Below are 24742 nucleotides of genomic sequence, written 5' to 3' on the forward strand. Positions count from 1 at the left end.
TAATAAGCCGCCTTTTGTGATCAGCTTATTCGGCAAATAACAAATAACAAATTATATTGTATAATATTGTTTTACAATGTTTATATAGTGTAAAATAAAAGATATTTGTTATGTCGGTAAATATTGGCATCTAATATTGTGCGATTTCCTATACTGTATAACATAACTCCCCTTATTGTACAAACTAGTTTCCAGAACTGTTAGCCTTTCCCGAAATAAATCTAACTACTTATTAAAGTGGGGAAAAAATAACGAGATTTTTTTTTCAGCATTTTTATATTAGTTTTCATTCATATGTGCTTTATTACTGTTTTTCATTTAACTTGAGACCCTTTTGATAGCTCTTCGGCATTTTATCCCTTGGATTGTGATTGTAGATTTTCTTGGGGTTATAGAAATGGTGTGTTTCATTCGATAGGATCTTGCACTTACACGTATAATTTTGGTTTGTCCTTTTAACTAAATTCCTTTTTTTATATACATATAATATCATGTTTAGAATGTAATTTGGAAACAATGAAGAAGCATTCGTAACTAATATTTGCTTTGGAAAAAATAAGGTCACAAAATAATAGCTTTTAAAAATTTGAGTGCAGTAAGAAAGTTATCATTTTTGCAAAAATCTTGGTCATTTTTTTGGTTTTGATTCAGTGTGTAAAAAATAAAATTTCATTATTAAGAGGTAAAATAAAACTCTAAAGCTAAGTTCCTGTATAAAAAAAAGGGAGTGCTTATCAAAGCACTTGACAACTAACTGAAATATAAATTTTTAGCAGATTATATGCATACAGTAATAGTTGCGATGAAGAATTTTCCAAAAGCAATTTTTTATATTTGTGCGTAATTAATTTTCTTTCATTTTACTTCTTTTATTTTTCTTTATTTACATTTTTTTCATTTTCTAACAATTATTTATTTTATTTTAAATAAATAAAGAGCTCCCTAGGACTGGGATGGTGAACCAGCGGCACGCGCCACAAAATTTTGGGCACGTCACCGATCAAAACGGTTTGCCTTTTATTTCAAAATAATATTCACTATGAAGGAATTCGAACAAACGCGAGTGATCGGTCGCGGTGCGAGTGTTGCATATTCCCATTCCCTGCAAGTGCAGTAAAAGACAGAAATAACCAATCGACGTCTATGATTAAGTATGTTATCAAAAATTCTCATGTGAGTGCAGCAAGTTACATGGCTGCAAATGCCATTGATCGGCATAATAAGCCCTTTCAAGAGGTCGAGTTTTTGAGGGAAGCCTGGTAAGCATACGCGTCCTCACTTTTTGAAGATTTTGATGATAAAGGTAAGATAATTCAGCTCATCAAAGACATTTCCCTATCACGAAACACAATAAAAGAATCTTAAAACTGGCCGGAAATGTAACAGATGACATTAACTCCGCTTCTTTTATATTAATATTGCCTTGATGAAAGTACTGACGTCACTAAATCTGCAGTTTAGCTATTTTTGCTCGATATTTTGTAGAAAGCGTTATTAAGGAAGAATTAATTGTAACAACAATGGTTGCTAACAACTATAAAGGGCATAGATATTTGTAAGGATGCTAAAAAATCGCGTGCTGAGAAAGAAATTGATTTGAAAAGAATTGTTTCAGTAACAACTGATGGTACTCCAAATATGATGGCCAAAAAAAAAAATGGTTTCATTAGTTTATTTCAAACCGACGTAGGACATTCAATTCTGGAATTTCACTGAATTATTCACTAATAAGCTTTGTGTGTTAAGAGTGGTTTAACATCTTTTGATAATGTAATGGCGTTAATCACATAAATAGTCAACCTCATATCGTCGCAGGCTTTAAATAAATGAAAGTTTGATGCTTTGTTGGATGAAGTCAACTCGTTGTGTAATGGCTTACTAATGTCTAATAATGTTCTCTGGTTGAACCACTAAGGAGCGGATATCTGTCACAAATAAATATTTATAGAAACTCGTATTTTAATTATTTATTTCTAACTATGAACTCAAACTGTATTCTTTTATTTTCAGTTAAGTGCTAACATTATCAAGAAAAATTTTCAAAGATATGGAAAAATAAATTAAATTTGATAATATTTTAAAAGATTAATAAGATCTGATTTAAACTCATGCTATGGATAATTATTCCAAAGAAGAAGAATCTTTTTTATCTTAAAATTGTTTTATTGTATTATCTTTATAAAATTACTGAAAATGTAAAGGCAAATGTGTTATAATATATAAAGGAAAGCAAAATTAATTGTGGGAAATGAATAATAAAAAAATAATGAAAAGACAACGTTTCTCATACTCTTGTTCAGTTTACAAGAAAAACTACTTCTATTACAATAAATATTTTAAAAATTTAGAGATATTATTGGTTAATTTTAAGCTATTTAATAAACTACGAGTTTTATTGGCTAGATCCAAAAAACGTGCATTCACACTTCTCGCGATGAAGAAATAGAAATACTTTGAAATAATTTCAGTCTAAAAATTTTTTTGAAGGTAAGCGTTGATTTTTTAAAACTTTTGAGTCCAAATTTATAAATCAAATCCAAAGTAGATTTTAATTTAAAACAAAATGAATCAAAATAGTCCTGCTGTCTGCAGACTTTCTAGTCAAGGGTCAAATGGGCTCACCGTTTTGCAAGCCATTTCACATTTGCAAAAGTTGAATGGCTGTTCAGTGAGTAACCTCAAGAAATATCTCGCCAATCAGTATGGAATTGACTCCCAAGCCTTGGATGCAACCATCAAGCCTATTATGAAGATGGCTATGGACCGAAACATCCTGAAAAATCTTGGCGATACCGGAAAAGTATCCGAATGTAAAAGACGTAAAAAGTCTTCTGGAGGTGGCAAAAAGCGTAGGAAGTCTTCTGGAGGTAAGAAAAGGAGAAAGTCCTCTGGAGCAAAAAAATCTGGTGGGAAACGACGAAGGAAGTCCAAGAAAAGCGCAGAGCCTGAGTAATAAACTAAAGATAAATGGCAAACAGACTGCTGGCTCACTAATGACTTTCTCATTCGATTTTTTAAAAATATAATAGAATCAATGAAATCTGTAAGGAAACCTGTGAATTTGGAATATCTGATTCATTTTTAAGTGACATAATAAATAGATATATTACTTAAAAGATCCAATTCAAATTTTATATACAATTATTGACTAATTTAAATGCAAAAATTAACACCAGAATTGCTTAGCTGGTGTAAAAAGTTTAAATATGACATAATTTTACCGTAACTGAAACGAATGGCACCATCGCCAAATAGATATGTTATATGGCGATAAGTCCCTAAATATAGTAGCTCGATTACTTATTGTTACAACTATAATATTCTGGTTTTGAGTGAAAAATCCTGATTCTCGAATCGAAGCTGTGTAATTTCACATATTTTTAAAAGATCCTAATATTCGATTAAAACTAAGTTCACAAATGCAAAAGAAAAGATTCTTTTAACACTCTAAACTTGAAATTCTACTCAAAGAGTCCATTCTAATCAAATTAGGACAGTTTAAGTAATATTTAAGACTAATGCAGATTTTTCATCAAGCATGCCAAAATTGTGCCAATCTTCAAAAAAAGTTATTGTCGAAACTCCGACATTTTGGATGGTTATAAGATATGATAGCAAATGGCTTTTAGGATTGTAATAAAAACTATCAGGATTATATTGAACGAAATATCAAACAGAAATTCAATTCATCTTTGACAATATTGATCATAATCGGGTCATTACAATTTATTAAATTTTATTATAATCCTGCAAATATTAATTATTATATTACTATTGTTCTATATATACATATATATATTATTACATGTATGAAAGTATGACATTGACTTTTAGCATGACATGAAAAAAGAAAAATGACTTTTGGCATAAATTTAACATTTTGATTGAATCTTTCGTGTCATCCTTGGCGAGTTATTTGGCGATTAATCCCTGATATGCGGTTAATAGTATCCGAAAACCTAATTTGTATTTTAGTCATGGTTTTCTCAACCGATTGAAACCAAAATTTGGCACAAAACTTTGTTGAACCGGAGTTTAACCCCCTTCTTCGCCAAGTTGCGATAACGCACCAAAGCCGGCAATCTCCAGACTGGCAAACCTATTATCTTTCGTCTTTATTATGCTCTATGATTGGACATCGGCTCCCTCACTTTTGAACATTTCTCAAAACATGGCGCAAGACCGTGGCGGTTGAGTTGGCGGTTTTTGAAAATTGCGACAAGCAGGGGGTTAAACTCCGGTCGTACCCAAAACTTCACTTGTAGTCACAAAATCTCATAACGAATTTGATATATTTACGTTTTAGAATTATGATTATAGCTTTTACATGTTTCTGAAAGTACAGACCATCAACCCGTAGGTGGAATTGATTCAAAATTTGATAGGTGTCTATATTACAGATGTTAAATTTGTGTACTGAATTTTATGTATCTAGTTCTCTTCATTTTATAGTTAGAACTGCGGACAGACGGACTTCCTCTGAACAGATTTTACTCAAAATTTGATAGATATCTGTAAATTTAGTGTAAAGACATTATACTAAACTTCAACCGTCAAACTCAAAGAGTTTTTGAGTTATTTTTTTCTCAGTTAGATAGACGGACATTTTCCAGAAATGTGCTTTGCGAACTCAGAGAGGTTTAAAACTTGGAGATTTGTAAAAATCTCGAGTTCGAATTTTTCGATGATTACTATATACTACTTATACGAAAAAGTAAATAAATAAATAAAAAAATAAAGGCATTTGAAATGAAGACGGTTTTGAAGCAAAATATTAATATAGCAGCACTCCAAATCATAAATTGTGTTCTTTCGATTTTTAAGAAGATTTTCTGAACTCATACTGGCAACGACATTCTAGTGAAATTGAAAATGTCAATGGTATGTGTACTGCTAATAATTCTCTTCTTGTCTTGTGAAGAAATGTATTACATAAAGACAGAAATTTTGCTGAAGAGGCCTGAAATTTTTATAGATTCATAACAAAGTATGAGTGAGACTATAAAGTTGTCTGCGTCTGACAATTAGATGAATAAATAAATAATAAGTTTTAGAAATTACTTTCATAATGAATAATTGATGATATTTTCATTTCTTCTTTAGAAGGTAAAGAGTTCCTTTCAATTAAAAAATACAAATAACACGATCCATTTTAATTTCTCGTAAATTAAGTATACAAAAAGAAAGTACTGTAACCGTCAACAATTCAAACTTGAGATTTTGATGAATTTCTAAGTTCAACAAACATATTTTTGACATTATGTTTGTTTGTTTGTTTGTGAACAGAATAACTTAAAATGGTCTGGCTTGAACCGGAGTTTAACCCCCATTCTTCTCCAAGATGCGATAACGCGCCAAAGCTGGCAACCTCCATTTTCTCTAGATTGGTAAACCTATTATCTTTCGCCTTTACTATGCGCTATGATTGAACATCTGCTCCCTCGCCTTTGAAAATTTCGCAAAACATGGCACAAGACCGTTGTTGGCGATTTTTGAAAATTTCGCCAAGCAGGGAGTTAAACTCCGGTTGTACCATGGTCTGAGATAAACGTATGGAATTTGATATATGGTAATTACACTAACTTTGTAAAATGTAAAGAATTATATGCACAAAAGCCAGCTCACAGATTTATCATCTAAAGGGTAGATCCGTATCAGAGTTTGAAACCAAATCCAACATAAAGTGAGTCGTTTACCGGTCTGCACTTTCGCAAGCATGTAACCTCGGTAACTTAAAAACGCAATTATTTAGATAACTAAAAGTTACACATTGTTTTAGTATCAAAAGTTTAGATCTGTTCCAAAATTTGAACACAGTCTGTCAGTAGGTTATTCGTCTGTCGGTCTGTACATTTCCAATGCCTGTAAAAGCGATAACTCAAAAGCGCAGCGAGTTTTGCAAGTAAAAGTGCTATGATCTTGTTTTAAAAACTGTAGTTATGTATCAAATTTTGGTTTCCATAGAGTGACAAAAAAAAAGCCTTCTTTAGCACATATTCAGTTTCCTTTACTATACCACGATTTACAAAACGCTCATATGCAGGACTGAGAAGAGGAAAATCTGTGAATTAATAGCATTCTCGGCCTTGCTCAAGGTTTCCAATTTTTATGCTGATAAGAGAGGAAAAATGCTTTTTTTAAAAATAAAAACCAGTCGAAGTGGTCTCCTAAAATCTTTCTCGCACACTCCATATTAAACGTGTCATGCCAGAGAACGCCTTGAAATGACGTTAAATAGTTTCGAAACATTAACTTTTGGCTTGCAGTTAGCATTTTTTAATGAATCTATTGTGTCACCTTTGGCGAGTTATTTGGCGATTAATCCTGGCATACTGTTAATAAAATCCGAAAATCGAATTTAGATTTTAGATGCGTTCCTAATCGATTGAAACAAAAATTTGACATGGAACTACAATTCTAGTCAAAAACTTCCATGTCAAATTTGATATATTTAAATCATTGGGGTTTTGAATTATCACGTTTATATATTTCTTAAAGTACAGACAGACAATCTACTCTTTGTCGGATTTGGCTCAAAATTTGACAGGTTCCTGCACTATAAATGTTAAATCTGTGTGTCGAATCGTGTTAAAATAGATGGAAAAGATGGACAGACAGACTTCTACCGAATAGATTTTATTCAAAATTTGATAGAAATATAAAAATTTGGTGTAAAGATCGTATACCATCTAGCCGTTTAGCTGAAAGCGTTTTTGAATTGTTTTTGTCACAGACAGGCAGACGGACATTTTCCAAAAATGTGTTTTTCTAACTCTAGGATGTCTAAAATGTGGAGATTCGACAAAATCTCAAGTACAAATTTTTTGACGATTACTATACTTTCTCTATACTACGTATACGAGAAAGTAAAAAAGAATATACGAAAAAGTTTCGTAGATTCCTACTGGTTTATAATAGTTATTTTTTAATGCATTTTTCTTCTTTCGATTCCTAAGAAATGTGGCCAATGTTCAAAAGTTTCATTTCGGAATTTTTATGAATATCAACATTTAAAATCCAGAACATCCTCAATTCCAAATTTTTTTTAAAACATTATTTTTAGAAATATGTCAATTTGTTTATGAATATGATAGTACAAAATTTCAAAAGATTAGATGGATGAAGGCTTTAACACCGAAACTGCAGATTTTTAAGAAAGTTTCAACTGATTTTAATTTAAAAATATGACTAAAACCTAAAAAAAAAAAAAAAATTAGTGGACACCGAATACCTAAGAAGCAATTATCTGCCGAATTTGGTAGTTCTTGGTTCAAAGCAGCAGCAGTTTCTGCTGCAGAACGTTTTGCACAAATTTTAATCATACGTCTCATTACTCTTGCCAAATGACTAAACATATAGATTACACGCCAGAGTTTAAATATTGTGATGTTAATTCTTTTCCTTAAAAGAAAACGATTTTTTTAACCCAAATTCCATTCATTATTTAAAACTGTGAACAAAACCATTAGAATGCGGTTTTTATTTTTATTTATTTTATTTTTATCCTTCTTTGGTCTAATTTTTATTTTCGTACTTCCTCTTCCGCTGTTTTTTCAGCTACTAGAAAAGATATTATGATACGGGTTACATAAATGCTTTAATGAGTCCCTTTACATCGATTACAATTTCATTTATAAAATTTCCTCTTTTTCCTTGTGTTTCAAGGATTATTTGCTCATTTCTACATGCGCAATACCATTAGAAAACAAAAATCGTTAGCGTTTTTTTTCTGGCATTTTGAATGAAATGAAATAATCCTTTAACAATTCTTAGATAAAACGAAATTTTTCTGAAATTTTGTCCCATGTTGTTCTTGAAAACGCTGCTCAAAACAATCGTCGTTGATAACCATTATCAGGTGATTAATTTGGAATTAGCAATCAATTGACAAAATCTGCGTCAAAGTCAACATTTTTATCCTGACTGAAAAATTGTTGACTCAGAGCTTTGAGGAAAAATTCTTGTTCCAAACGATGACAAAGCATGTGATGAAATCCTCTGCTTGACAAACGATTTTGAAATATTAAAAAAAAAAAAATACTTCTGCTTTAACAACTGAAAAAAAGTCAATCACAAATTATTAAAAGAATGACTATTACTTTCCAGTATATGGAAACTACATTGAGAAAATGTTGTTATAGTTGGGGAATTCCATTTTGAAATAACGATGGATTTTACTTTTTAGAATCATATGTATTTATCTGACCATATGTATGTGAATTCAATAAATTTAGTAAAAATGGTTTACTAATTACAATTTATTTCATTTAGTTAAACAGCTTCTACTGGTGTAGAAATTTATAAATTACTTTTCTTGTTTTAATTTTTTTAGTTTGCATTATATGTATGTTATAGAATACTGAAACCAATTTTTCTGAAATTCATTTTCAAGTTATGTAGTTGGTATGAAATCAAAATTTAAATATATTGATTTATAATCTGATAATTAATTTCAAAATATTAAAATGCTGCATTTTTATCAAGAACAAACAGAAGTATAAAATTTCAGAATTCCAGCTCATAAGAAAGTGACTGAAAAACCTATTATAAAATTCCATGATTACAAACATGAAACGAGATTTAATTTAAATAAAAGTGTATAGTTACTCAAAAATGCAACCAATGGGTGTGGTCTCTCCGAAGCTTTCTTGCCTAATCCTTAATAAAGGTAATACCCCCTCCCCCTCTTCTCTACCTCCACGCGACAACTGAGGATTTGGATGAAATGCTATGAAAGCCACGAATGTACAGACTTTTATTTTCAGTTTCGCACATGAGCCTTTTGTGATTCTTTTTATAGAAAAGAGAAATCGAATATGTAGTTTGTATGTGTTTTTGTCAAAAGAATGAAACCAAAATGTGATTCAATACTGAAATTTTGAATCACATTTTATCACACAAAATCATTTCAAAATCAATTTAACACACACACCAAATTTCATTTATCTGTCATTAGATAAATAAAATTTGGTATGTACATATACATACAAAAATACGATCAATCCTTTAACAGATTCGGCTCAGAATTTAGTATAGATCTACATTTTTGATACTAAAACAGAGTATTAAATTTTACCTCTTTTGCTTTTAGCGTTATGCAATGCTCATGTTTACTTTCTATTCAGACGAATAAACAGATACACCTTTTTCTAATGATTTCGTTCAAAATTTCCTAGACATCTACACATTTTATATAAAGACACCATACCAAATTTCATAGAGAAAAGACATACAATTTTGATAGACAAAATCCCAAAAGGGGCGTTCTTTTGAGTCTCAGAGTCACTTGGACTCGGCTTGAAAATGAAAAGCAAAATATTCGACCTTCTGATTTGAGCTTGGTTAATAGAGACATTGGTTGACAGATTTTCGGATAATCTAATTTATATTGTAGTAGGACATATTATAATTAAAATTAATATTATAATTTCATGGTGGCACATAATAAACAGAAATTCGCTCAAGTTAATTTGAATTTTTTTTTTTACTTTTCCGTGTACGTAAATGAAATTTGGCATGTGAACGCTATGCCAGACCCGAGTCAAATTTTTGTTTCAATCGGTTGGAAAAAAAAGAGGTCCGAAATTTGGTGTTCTGATTGCTTGTGTCATAATCGAATTAAAAAAAAAACAGCAAAGAATCGCACTTTATGAGGGTCTTTTTAAAGGGTCGCATTATCTGTGAAATACGAGAAAGTTTCAGGAAGACCACTACCGCTGGTTTATTTATATTATTTGTCAGAAATCTAGGAACTTCAAATTTTATTACATGCACGTGAGCGCATGAAGAAATGCGAGATTTATTCGTGCTCTTTGATAAGAGAGTGTCAGTGTTGAGTCAGTTCCGCCATGCCGATAAGCCTAGGCTGGTCACTCGCTTATTTGCATAGATTATCACTTACACTTCATGCATGACGGCTGCAGGCTGATAAGAAATCATTTTCCAAACTTCGACCAACAGTCAATTTGCAATTTCAAGGACACCAAAAGTCATTGAATTCAGGACACAGCATGAAACGAGCGAATTTCGAAGCACGAATGTAAGAAATTTTAATGCAAAATGTCATTGATGAGTTCAGAATTGGGGTCGATAAACTTTTCAGAAAAAAGATCCAACTTGCTCTTGATAATAATTTCAAAATCATTTGAGAGCCACAGGTGTTTAAAAATAAGGGAAATTGAAGGGGATCTATACAGAATTTTATTTTCATGTATACGAAGTGCATAATAGCGTAAATGAAATATATAATAGTAGGTAATCGTGAAAGAAATTAGAATTCGACATTGAGTGAATCTCCAAGTTTTAGATCTCCCTGAATTCTGAAAATACATTTTTGGCATTATGCCTGTCTGTGAACACAATTAAAAAGTACTTTGAGAAATAAGTGTGAAATTTATTATGTTATTTTTACTCCAAATCTGTAGATTCATATCAAATGTTGAACAAAATTCATTCAGATAAAGTTTATCTGTTTTTAGATCAGACTGCAACTGTGAATACGATGACTTCAAAGCGAAAAAGAGCTAGATCTGTAAAATTTAGTACATAATTTTGGCAAAATAAATATTATAGAGATTCGAAACAAATTTTATACCAAATCTTTCAATGAGTTAGCCGTCTGTCGGGCTGTACATCCGTATGCATTTAAAAGCGGTAACTTAAAGAATACTACGACTTACACAAATGAAATCTGACATAGAATCTTATTTATAAAATTATAATTTGGCACAAAATTTTCATTCCGATCGGCGGACAAAATGGCTTCCATTTGTTATTCAGACAAATGAAGTTTCCAAATGTCATTCTCTGTTTTACTCCTAACCAATTTCATTTCCATGTAAAATTTCTTTAAATATTTATTGATTTTTCAAAATTTAATTATTAAATATATGCCGAAGTATGCGAGGATAAAGGGAGTGCAAAAATTCGAAGCTTCTCAACTTCCATCACCCTGCAAATGCTAAGAGGAATAGGATTATCGTATGCCATGCCTTTAAAGAATCGTATGGTAATTAAAAAGGTGTGAAATATAATAAAAGTATTTTTAAAAAAAGAGGAAGGAAGTTTACATGGAAAATCAGGTTGGTAAATTCAGTTTCGTAGAGTCATGTTGGTGTGGTGTGGCGACAAGTAATGATGAAAGATGTACCAAAGTAATCTATTGTTTTTCTTCTTGTTAATGATTCAGTTTTCTTAATGGCAAAAAATTGTAGTTATTTTAATTTACAAGAATAGATGCCGATGCCTTTTATATTAGGGAATTTATAAATCTTCCTTTGCTAGAAAAAATGGCAAGACTTTGCACTACTCTACCTTTATTTTTTGGCATCTTTGTTTAATATTTTTGACAGCATTTTTTTAAGATTCACGAAAGAATTCAAAAGCTTATTTCATTAGACTTGAAAAACAGTGGCGTTAAAATCTCCTGCCATAGTTATCAGGATCTTCCACGTGCTAATAAATGATTAATATTGTAATTGGGAGAAATATAAAATTTTGAGTAGTGAGAAATTTGGAATAGCGTTTTATCGGTGTCTAAAAAATAAAAAAATAAATAAAAATAAAAAAAAGAAAATCAAATTTAAGGTTAGAAAAAATGTTGCAAGCAAATGAAGCATATTTATTGTTGTAGAATAAGAATGCAAACGAAAAATTGTTGGTAGAATACCTTAGGAGAAATCTGGAAAAATATTAGTTCAAAAGCAAGTAATAAACAATTTTAAAAGAAACATCTATTGATTTGACTTATTTTTATATTTAATTGTCTTATTGAATTCAATAAAATCGTTCTTATGCTTCAATATTAGTAAAAAATATTAAATACAGTTTAAAAAAATAATTATAAATACTTATATTACAAATTAATAATATTCCTATAATAATTATTTATATAACCAATTAATAATATTCATTTAGCAATAATTACTTACATAACAAATTAATAATATTCATATAGCAATAGTTATTTATATAACAAATTAATAATATTGTAACGAAACTTCAGTTCTTCTATTAAGTCCGTAAATTCACCGGGTTTGTTTGTAGTGGGTGTATTTTGTGAAAATAATCAACAGACCTCAGTAGAAAACAACTATGACTTTAATTAAACACGAACACCAAGACGACAAATATGTACAGCCGAGACGACCACACAGCAGCACACTACAACAAACAGTAGCCCACAAGTAGTAATCGGTAATAATAACAAGCATAGCACACAAAGCGGCCAGACAGAATTCAGCAGGAGGAGGGGAATCTGCGTAACTTCACTCTACATCTCTCCAAACATCTGCAATTCTCCACTGTCTCCACGCTTTAGCTGTATCCAACTGCCGACACACTACTACACAACTAGCTACTCCTCACAAGATTCGATGCTGCTTCCACAATAAACACCAGGACACGGCACATAACTCAGTTCAGCAATCTCTTGAGATCCACATAATGCTTGTTCTTCGTTATCTTCTCGACGACTCGATATTCGTCTACGACCCCGACTGACTTCAGCTTGAGACTGCCGGCCATTTGCTGGGAAACAGCATTACAGGTTTGTAACAATATTCATATAACAGTAATTATTTATATAACAAATTACTCCGAAATTACTGATATATAGGCAATAAATAATAGTAATTTTTGGAGAAAATTAGCTATAGATGCTTTTAAAAATCCTCTGATTCAATCGATATTACCATTTTAATTTTAAAAAAAACATTTTCGACTACAAAAGGATTGTATGCACAGTAATATCTTGTAATTACACAAAAAATATTGAATATGAGATCAGTTTCAATCCGGATCAATGAAGGGTATACCTGTTAGTTTTGGAATAATTATTTAGAAAACTTTTTAAAAAAACGTCAAGATGATTTTTTTTTCAAAAAACTTTTATTTAGATATGTGTAAGAATATAAAAGAAGGATATCTAGTGAATGTTTCCACGTTCATAACCCTATGTTAAAGAAGTTCTGATATAGCCGCTTCTAATTGTGTTATCAAGTCAAAAATTGCACATTTGAAACAAAAATATTGAATTGTCAATCTTCAGAGATAGTTCATTTCGAAAAACGAACACTAGCGATGACATTGATGCAATTTTCTTTCTTAATTTTTTTGACACATAAAATATGATTTTTTTGATACATAAAATATTTAAAATGAATAAAGCTTCTGTTGTAACTCTTCGATAATTAGCGGCACGTGCGAAAGCGAAGAAACATCTGGCAAAATGACTCATTCTAAAGAAAAAAAGAGTGTCTTTGTACGGAGCATCAATGGAGAAAGGGAAAAAAAAAGTGTTTCTAATTATGTAACGATAAACACGAATTCGACATGCAAAACATTTTCTGTGTCTGTTGTATTGAGTTTTAGATGCCTTGTATGAGTTCGTAGGATGTTTAATTCAACTGAAAGGGAAGATGGAAGAGGGCAAAGTCCCGTTTTGAGTGATCTAGTTCAAACAAAATCCTAAAAATGTTATTTTTGGAGTCAGAGAGATCAAAAAAGTAAAAATTCATCAGAATCTGGATATTTTGCTGATTTTCATATTTGCATTTATGTGCGTGTGTGTGCTTCGTGCACGAGAAAGTAAAAGAACCGTAGTGTAAGCCTCTTTATCACGAATGTGTTGAATTCGCTACCCAATGCTCCCTCTTTCATGCTTAGAAATTCGGACAATGGATAGCAAGTCATGCACCAGAAAGTATAATTTATCAATCAGCGAAGACGTTGATGGATGGTTGTAATTGTTGAGGTTAAGATCATGATTGTAATGATGCTATTGAAAAAAAAAAAGAGATATTCTTAATTCGAATTTTCAACTAACAAGTTTCATTTACACCGGATTTTTATAAAGTAGAATTGAAGTATATATAATTTTTTTTTTAATTTTTTAAATAGGAACATAATGTTTTTAAGCTAGAATACTTTCTGTCAATTGTAAGCTCCGCGACGTAGGAAGTAAAAAACGTTCAAATAAATAAATAAATAAAAAGTATGTTCTACAGTCCAGATCGTTGATTCTTAGAATTACCAATTTAATAGTTGACTTTTCCGATAGAAAGTGCTCTCTAAGAAAGTGTTATTAAAATTTTAATTAATTGAAAATTAACTAACAGTTTTATATGGAGCACTTTTAAAAATTGTAAATGATAAATAAGGAAATACTCAATAATATAATAATTTTAAAAAATATAAAAAGAAACGGTTTCCTTCTTAATTTTAGAGAGAACCATTGCTCAGAAAATAATTTTTATCCCACTTTAAAATTTAAAAAATTAGCTTTTCACTGCTTGTTTTTCCAATTTTCTTCTTCTTTTTTTCGTTAAATATATTTTTAAAAATTTACTATACAAAAGTTGATTGAAATCGATTTTTTTTTATCTTTTATTCTCTACTAAAATGCTCAATTTTCTGTTTCACTGTGAAATCGAAATCGATTTTCATGATATAAGGCTTTAATTTAAAAAATATGTATACTTATTTCTCAAAAATATTTAATTTTCCAGAATTGCCTGCAAACTTCTACTCCGAATGAAATGGAAATATTTTGCATTTTGTACCATTTTGATATAAATTTGTAAACTTGTTTTAGAAATTTCGATAAAATGGCATTAGATAAAAAGCAGACGATAAAATAAAAAATGTTATTAATTAAGTTTAAACGTGGCGATTTGTCAAAATCTCAAATTTCTAGTTTTCTGACAATTATAATACTTTCTCTTTGCATATTTCGTATACTAGAAAATAAAATGGGAAGATTTCAGCCAATGAACATAGATATTCTGAGAATACCTGAGAAACTTGGCAGAATAAATAGCAGACTTTTCAATGCATCATTTAATCATGATGAAACGTTTTAAGGCATAATTATATTTCATTTTTGCAATAGACTACGCGTTAAAATGAAGTTGGGGGGGGGGAGGTAATAGGATAATAAACTGATTTTTCAGGGCAAATTTTTGAATAGAAAGAACGGAAATTGCCGATTTAAAGCCTTGGCACATGAATTACACGGAGCAGCAGTGAAACATTCCCTAATTCATGAAAAAACTTGAAGAAATGAATATATCAGGCAGGCAATGCTTATGATCCACAGACACAAAATATTAAGGACTATCTAGGAGAGATATTGGGCCTATGCGCAGCCTATCCTGGATTTTTTTAAATTGAAGATTTATATTGATATCTGAAGTGTTTCAAAACTAAACGATTTCTCCAACAGAATAAAGCAAGTTTCTAAATGGATATACACAAGTAACAAGTAGGATTATCGTAAATATCAAGCAATATTTACTCAGATTGTTCAATGATTATTAGCACAGTAATAAAAATCAAAAAAAAATTTTAAGCAAACTTTTATTAGTATGCTTAAAAAGTAGAAAATATTTTTTATTCAACATATGGATGCCAAAACAGAATTTTAGAAGTATGAGGAATTAATAGAAAAATTTCAAGGAAATTGGAATTTTAATCATATCTATATCTTAATTTCCAATCATTGTTTTGAAATTTTCTTTTTTATCATTTTTAATGTGGCTTATTTTCTTTATAACAATGCTTACAACGCAAGAGGTTTTTATTATTTCATTTTGAATTAATCGCCTTAGGCAATGAATTGCTTTGTCTTGGAAATTAAATTAAATTTCAGTTTGATAGTGTTGATAAAATTTTATGTCTGTGATTCCGCTAAATTGTGAAACATTAAAGCCTTGTTATTTTAATTGTCTGACATATTTTCTGTTTATTGTGTATAAGAACTTTTCTAATGAAAACCAGTCCCATGACATTATAGCGCTATTAAAAACGCAATCTATCTTCTTAATTTCTGTCTTCTAAATCATGCAATTTCTAAATTTTTCAGTATTGAAACTTCATTTTTTTATTTGTCCTATAAACTATAAGGATATAAAAAGAATTCTTCTTTAACTTCCAACGACAGAAGGAATTAGCACGATTAAATATTTGATGAAATATTGAAAACGATTTGAATTTCAGGGTAATAATGTAATCTATTGTTGGAAATTATGCAATATATATATATATATATATATAATCTGTCGAAATTTAGGAAAAAGTTGCACTTTTATTAAATTGATATTATTAATGCATTTATTTTAAAAGTTCGATTTCATACAATTATATTTTCGGAAATTATCACGGAAAACGACAATATTCAGCTTAAGATTTAATTAATTAAAATTTTAAAAATTGCTCCGAGCCGCGCATACCCAGCCTCCAAGGTACATATGTGCCAAGTTTGGTAGCTGTAGGTCAAGCAGTCTGACATGTAGAGCGCCATTACATGCAAACTGGTGTTTATTATTAGTACAGAAATTTAGTAACTCTAGGTCAAACAGTCTGACCGTAAAATGCCAACACATAAACACATACACACACACGCACACATTCAAATTTATTATTCGTAGGGATGCACGAAAGGTTCATATTTTTGATAAAAAATTATTTTATACTTTTAATAATAAAAAAAACGTTTTTATAAGCCATTTTTATTTTCATTTTATTTTTACTTTTTTGTCTTTAGTTTCAAAGAAAATTTTCACAATTCATTATAATAGATGTTATGGAATCTTGCATTTTTTTTTTTTTTTTCAAATTCTTTAATCTCAAATTTTAATCATCTCATTTATTTGGAATCAAATTATAATTAAAATTCATCGATTAATAGATTATTAAGTGTTAAAATATTGTAATGTCAATTAAAACAAATAATTATACCAAATTTTAGACCTCTAGTGTATCAAAATGAGAGCGAAAAACAGATTAGGAAATTCTATCTCAACATACATAAAACAAATCAAGCTAAATAAAAAGCATGAAGCATATTTATTAAAATATTCTCGAGTTTAAATATATCATTAATAATCTTGAATTGGGCTATATAAAAGTTGAAACTTAATTATTCTATTCGATTTGATGACATTTTTACAGCGTTGTTAATCAATAATTTTCTTATTTACAGCTACTGTAGACAATAAGATATTCCACAATTCTAAGTAGAACAAATAATGCAAATAGAAAAAAAATTAAACTTGCTGAGTAATTATTTTAAAGTGAATTTCGTTTTATTTATAACTAACTGATACACTGGCATTATTCAAAATGAAAATATTTTCACTTCTATTTTTAGAAATATATTTATAATATTTTTGATGTAAAAAATAATTTGTCCCCACAACTTTTTTTTAAAATAAAAATTTAAATGAATGTTGCTCCAAACGATTTTTTAAAAACTACTAAGAGCTACTTTTTTTTTATGGATTACAAATATTTTTTAAAGACTGGCAACTGGAAAATTAATAAATATAGTTGCTAATGCTTCCGAGAGGCGACTCGAAAATCAACACATCTAATTATTTAAAGTATAACTAATGTTTTTATTTAATAGGAATAGTAACACTAAAATTGAAATAATATTTTCTACATGTGAAAAATAGTCTTGGATTAATGAAAATCTTAGCTATGTAATGAAATGTCAGAAGTTATCACTTACATGTTCTTTATGCTTTATCGTATTAGTAAGTAAAATTCGAAAAAGAAAGTTATTATATAGCTTGTTTTTAAGGCGCACATACTATTTATGAGTTTTGTTTGTATAGATTAACTAATTGTTAATATCTAATTGATTTTCTTATTCTCTTCTCTAATTGATTTTCTAATTTGTTCCCATACATAATTTTCATATGAAATCGAGGAGAAAAATATTTCCCCTTATAAATGACGTTATGAATGAAACGTGTTTAAGAAAGCTTCAAAGAAATTTTTGGAAGTTCTGGGCACTGTGTTTTCCGATATTGCTGCGAGTGTAAGCTTTTGGGAGTGAGCTAAAAATACTAGACAAAATTATCCAAGAAAAACAAAACAGGATCATCCTACGAGAAAAAGCATGTGGTACCACCAGTTAGAAGGAGTTATGCAATAAAGAACCATCCATGATTATACGGAATTTTTTATTCTTTACGGAGAATCGTACATACTGGTTGCGATGCGAAATGGAACCTCAATCTATTACAATGGAACTAAAGTACGTTATGCAACAAACTATCTGAAGCGCAATGGTTTATTTTAGAAAATTTTCACTTTTTTTTATACATTGGACGCCCTTGTGACAAGGTACATCGAGGATATTGGATGTATTGATTCAAATAAATCTCACACACATAAGTTTAATTGACTCCTTGATTGGTCCATGATTCTGTCAACAAATTGTTTTTAACAGTCAAATAGTCAGAGATATGTTATTTTTCACCAAGGCCATTTAATTCAAGTCATGTTATTTTAATAGCCTTATATATGTTCTAGTCATCGTGTGCATGAACCTTTCTAGGAAACCCTTCCCAAGACAACACAGAGTAGTTAAAAATTAATTGCCCAATTCATATATCTTCTAATTTTCAAAGTATTGCACTTGATATTGCACTTGACTTTTACATTCGTCATATAAATTATTCAGATATTAAATAAAATTCTTCTTCCTTAGCTTTCAATAATGGCAAAAAAAATCGCGTGATCAAATATTGATGAAAAATAAAAACAGTTTAACGGTTTTTTAAATTTCAGAGCAACAACGTCTGTTGTTTAAAATTATACATAAATATTCTTAAAATATGACCTAAATTTAGGGAAATTAATCATTAAATTGGTGTCATTAAAAAGACAAATTTTAAACGTAATTTAATGTGTAAAATTCATTTTTGTGAAATAATATTTTAGAAATTATCGTGGGAAAATTCCAGAGTTTAGCTTAGTTTTCAATTAATTAGAGAGCTAATTAAAATTGTAAAAAATTACTCAAAGATGGACATTTCCGATTTCCAAGATATATATGTACCGAATTTAATAGCTGTAGACCGAACAGTCTGGCCTGTTCACACACAGATGCACAGACACACACATATTTATCTTTCTTTTTTAATAGAGATAGAGATAAAATAAATAAATTTAAAAAAAAATTCAATCGTCAAAAAAAAAAAAAAAAGCCATTCCCGATATTTTGATGCATTTTCACTTTGAGATCTGCCTGAACTCGAAAAAGAAATTGAACTGTCTATGAACAAGATCACTCAAAAACAGGAAAATCTAGAACAATGAAATTTGGTATGTGTTGTTTACAATATATATTCTAATTAAATTTTGGACAAAGCACACCAGAAGGAAATTTATCCGCCTCTTCACAAGTATAAAAATTTACACAATAATTTCAAAACGTAATGAGCGAGATAAATGGAATTTGTCATGTGATTTTATTTTTCGTAAATCTATATGAAACTTTGGAAAAGATCACTTAATGAGTGATTGTCTTTTGATCTATTAATCCATTGCATTCCAACAAAGCAAAATTAAAATACAACAAATGAAATCTGATATGCGATTTTAACATCAAAATTATATATTTCTTATACAAATTTAACCCCAAATACATCAAAGAATAGACTTTCTGTCTGCCTGTGTATTTGAATAAGATAATTCAAAAATACATGCAACATAATTGAACTTTAATATCAGTATTGACTCCAAAATTGTAAATCTATTTCAAATTTTTAGCCTAACAAGCATCGTATAGACGCCTATAGGAAGCTTATAGAAGCCAATTTTTTTCAATATTCTGCGAAGTTAAATAAAAAATTTATCGTATTATATATATACAAACCAATGAAGGAATGATTACTATCAATGGTATCTGCTATGCTTTACGAAAATAATTTATAGTTAAAAATCGGTGAAGTGTTTCACATTGCAAATATAAATTATAGTTTTTCACATTTGAATACTTCATCTATAAATTTCTATTTATATTTTTGTTTGACTCCATATTGCATGTCAACTTATAAGGAATGATAGTTATAGAATATTAAAAGTATAGAATCCAAAATTGCATTATTTCAAAGAGTGTCAGTGGAAACAAAAGATTTTGGTCTGACATCTACATTCGATCTTTTTCAAAACCGCAAAACGTTCTTTAAGAATCTTCAGTCCTATAAGTCATTCCGTGGAACGATTATTGATGCAGAAGAATTGGCTATCGAAATTGACGTTGAGGTCATATTTGAATCAACAATAACACAACAACATACAAGTAAAAAAACAGAAAGTAAATTCTCATACGAAACACAAGATGATTTTAAATTTTACAGCTGATCAAGTATTAGATATTAGATTTGAAAATTTAGTCATTGTGGTAACTTTTTTCAATTCTTATGTAATATATATGTTTAAAATACCATTCTATTAGAGTTCAGAAGAAATTTTAACTGATAGGATACTGATTGAATGGGATATCTTCCTGTGTGGTGGTAGCTTCATAAGCCAGTTAACAGCCTCCGTACTAGGGTGATCACTTTTGCCTAGTGGTTATTTTACGCGGCTACGAACCCTAACGTCGCGGATTTTGTCCTCGGAAATGCAATCGCCACACTGGTGACCCGGACATGATCTGAACTATAAAACGCAACCTTTGTGCAGCTGTCGTGGCGCCATCTACCCACAAAAAAAGCAATCAACGCAAGTCGACAAACTCACTTGACGCAGCAATCAAAAAGTCGTCAGACTCACTTGACGCAACAGCCAACATCACCACTTAACAGCAACAACTCACACACGCTCATTATAACTCTTGGCGCGATAATATCGTTCGTCTTTCCGCCAACTCATTGGTGGAGGAATATTGTGGTGGCAGTTTCATAACCCAGTTAACAGCCTCCGGACAAGGATGATCACTTTTGTCTAGTGGTTATGTTACGCGGGACGGACTCTAACCTCGCAGATTCTGTCCTCGGGAATTCAATCTCCACTCATGATCCGGAATTGACGTTCGTATGGTTTCTGTTAGGACATAATAAATTCTGCATTTGTATTCAAGATTTTGTGGATCCCACCTAAAATGTATTAGAGACCCACAGTTTGGGAGCTCTTGATATATATATATATATATATTCAAGGATAACGGAACAGGGTTTATAAAATCTAATTTTGAAAAGATACCGACTAGCAAAATTGTAAGTGACAAAGTGACCTAGTTTTGATCCTCAATTATTTTATTAGATAGGTAATTTTGTTAGAAGAGCGCTCACATTCCTAGTTAGAATCTGATGAGGCGTCACATTATCCTATTTCCGGATACTTATTACTTCTTAAGACGACCAAAATTATTTTGTCAATTTTGACATACGATGTTTTGGTATAATAGTAAAGATGCGCTTTTTTTTTCCTTGTATGCATGTAGTATTGATTAGATGCACGTTGCCTGAGTTGTAGCTATAATTGTTAATAAATAAATAAAATAAGATCGTGAGGCAGATTATTATGTCTTTTCAATATTTATAATCAAAGACCCAATTCAACTCAACTCATCTTTTCAAATATTTATTTCAAAAAATTTCATGAAAAAACATGCTCGCATTTTAACATTAACATTTATATTTTTCAGGTATTTTCTTCCACTTTTGGAGATAAATTTGGCTGCATGTCTTTTCTACAATCATCATTTTCTACGATTTAAAGGGAATCTCAAAATTAGTTTTTAAAAGTAAGATTAAAATTTAATAGATTGCTATGAAAAGTTTCACATAGAATGAATAAGTTAGTGCTTAAGTTACCTGTACATTAAACGCATATCAGCACCAAATCGCCAAAGATCGCAAGCTGATAAATCTGTTCATAACTAATGTTCACCAATGTCATTTGGCTAATACACAGTTGCATAAATTTAGTATTGTATTTTGAAGTTTAACAATTTTTCCTATAAATATATTGATAAAGTTTTGTATATATCGAGGTAAATCTTCAGATTAGCATTCGGTTTCCGACCAAGTAGGACAAAATTGTATGAAACTTCCAAAAACTGGCCAAAAGCCTGTCATCTTGGATGGCTACAAAAATTATGTTTGTAAATGGTAACATATGGATTTAGGGTTGCAATAAAGGATTGTCAGGATTACATTTGGCGAATACTCGCAAAAAAAAAAAGTCAACTTATGCTAACTAACATTATTTTTAAGTTGGTAATATTTCTATACATAAAAACATTTTTATTGAAAATGTGTCAAAATTAAGATTAATCGCCACGGTCGCCAAAGAGGAATTATTTTGGGAGGGCTTAACACCAATTGTTACCATTTCTAGTAACCATCTCAGATGATGAATTTTTTGCAAGATTATAGACGATTGGCACGATTTTGGCTTGAGATTATATATTCGTCTTAAGTTTTACATGCGTTTGTCATCATTTCTGATTGTCATCCAGGAAAACTGAGTTCTGGAGATTTTTTAGATGGCTGACACGATTTTAATGCGCTTGGCGAGAAATCGTACATTAATCTTAAGTCTTACTCAGAATGTTGGCCCAAGTGAGGATTAGTGTGCACCAGATGTTTGTGGCCAATATTGAAACCCATCGGATCCCTCTTATAGCAACCGTACTGCTGTTTTGTTTACTACTTTTTGCAATGGTTGAGTTGTACATAAACTACAATTACATTATGAAAAATGTTAAATTAAAAATATTAAAAAAATTTCGATTAAAGATTTTAATTTTGTTCTTTATTATAATTAAAATATAATTAAAAGTTATTATAACTTATCAGTACTTATAATTAAGTTATTTTCTTCTTTCTTTTTTTTTAAATGTGAATACGAACAGAAAATATTTATTCTTTTGCAATTTTTAATTGTCAATATGCGCTTTAAAAAAATCGTCTGCATTCTCACTTTAAAAGACAGCTGCAATGGAATTCCTCGCAGTTCTCGTAATTCTTTTGGTGTTTTAACGATTGGTTCCCTTCATAATTTGTTATGTCGGGAGTATTTCGAACCTGTAGAATGGATGAAGGGTGAGTTAAATATATATATATATATATATATATATTACGAGTTGATGAAGTTGGGAAAAGTATGTTTGTTTGAAATTTTGTATGGCGAATGTTCCGATTGCTTATTTCTCCGTTTTTTCTTTTCTTTTGGTTATGTACTGTTTCTGTTATCCACACAGACTTTATGTTCAAAGTGCTAGTGAAGCTACTAGGTTCCCGCTCCCGCTGCTAGCGAAGCCGTAGGATGTTTTTTTTAAGTTAAAAAAATTCTGCCCGGTGCCTTCTACAGATGCCGAAGGCACACTGCTTCTACAGATCTGTAGAAGGCACCGGGCAGTATGAAAAAAAAAACCCAATACTTATCAGTAAAAAGTCCTAATTAGATGGCGGGAAATGGTAACTGTTCCGCAGAAGTATTTGTTTATTTTGTCCGCCATCTTTATTGGCGACTTGGCATTGTTGGCGCAGCTAGGTGCACACTAAAATTCATTTTTACCAAAATGTTATTAGAATGACTGGAAGTCCTTATTTTTTACATATATTATCAGGATATGGTTGAAATTTACTTATATGCTTTTTGTCAATATAGCAATCCAAGCAATCAAGCAGGCAGTTTTTCTAACAACCCTACTTACAGTATTGGAAAAATAAAGAATATGGTGCAATTTTGCTAATCTCTGTCAAATAATAGAAAACTTGGTTGAAATGTCACTTAAATTCCCCTTCACCTCGTCAAGGATTTCAACAATACTAAGTGGCAAGTCAAAAGTTAAGATGGCCGACAATAATTGTTTATCTGCTCAGCCATCTTGATTGGAGATTGCCATTTTTAGAGAGGCACCCTATATTAGATTTCAGCCGAAAAGTCACCAACTATTACTAATGAATATGATTAGATTAACATATTTAGCAATTTATCGCCTTCAAAAAATATTCAGCTATCTTGCTTTTTATCTTTGGCGAATTGGCATTGTTGCCGAAGAGAAGAAGGACATAAAGTAAATTTCAATCCATGATGCAAATTGTCTATTTGGAAAATTAAGTGTTTTTTAAGTGGAATAGACATGTGAAATAAATATACAAATCAACATATAAAACGAAAAACTGAAATTATTAGTGTACATAACTTGCTACTCACGTGTTGTCTGATGCTTCCCTATTATAGCGACAATGCTTACTTGTCTAACTTAGGATTACTCAAGATCGTAGCAATGATTTCACTGTAATACGGAAGCAATGATACGTTTTGGTGAAATTTCACTACCATCTTGGCGATATATCTCGGTTGCATGGCGACTGAATTTCAGGGGCTGCTATAATAAGGAAGTACCTGTTTTCTTTTCAGGAAATCATAATGATGAAAAGTGTTCAAAAACGCAAGCATTCTCCAGTCGTTTCGGATGAGAATTCAGCATCTTCAGTGCTAACAGAAACAGATCCAGAAAAGCAAAAGCTTGACTCATTGAAAAAAGTCAAAGAGGGCGAAGTATCTACCATTGTTCAGGATGCCAACGCTAGTAGTGATAATCCCAGCAGAGATAATTCAACAAATTACCTATGTTGCATTTGCATAGAATCAGTTCCCCGAAAGAAAATGAAGTGCCTCTCGTGCTCACATGCGTTCCATAAAATATGTATTAACAAGTGGTTGAAGAAGAGAAGAAGATGTCCTTTATGTCGTGAGAAGATCATGTATCACAGTAACAAGAAGTAACATTTCTGTGATACTCTCTTGTTAATGTGAGAGATGGTACCATTTATAAGGCAAGAATTGTATTCCTGGTTGGTTTTCAATAAAAGCTGTTCACAACCGTTTCTTTTTTATTAAGCTTGAAAATAAATGACTTTGCCTATTAGTTAAAGGAATAGGCGAAAATTTGTTTATATGTATATGAATTTCCTATTTAATTTCGTGT

General features: G+C 30.5%; 1 long non-coding RNA gene across 1 annotated transcript; it reads left to right on the top strand.

Moving 5' to 3' along the window:
* The first annotated feature begins 1072 nt into the window (after positions 1-1072).
* On the top strand, positions 1073-24602 carry LOC129964296 (uncharacterized). Its single transcript, XR_008784092.1, has 3 exons — positions 1073-1303; positions 21446-21544; positions 24172-24602. It is a non-coding gene; the product is annotated as an uncharacterized LOC129964296 (long non-coding RNA).
* The last annotated feature ends 140 nt before the right edge of the window (positions 24603-24742 follow it).

Source organism: Argiope bruennichi, chromosome 3, assembly GCF_947563725.1.
Source record: "Argiope bruennichi chromosome 3, qqArgBrue1.1, whole genome shotgun sequence".
NCBI classification, from domain to species: domain Eukaryota; kingdom Metazoa; phylum Arthropoda; class Arachnida; order Araneae; family Araneidae; genus Argiope; species Argiope bruennichi.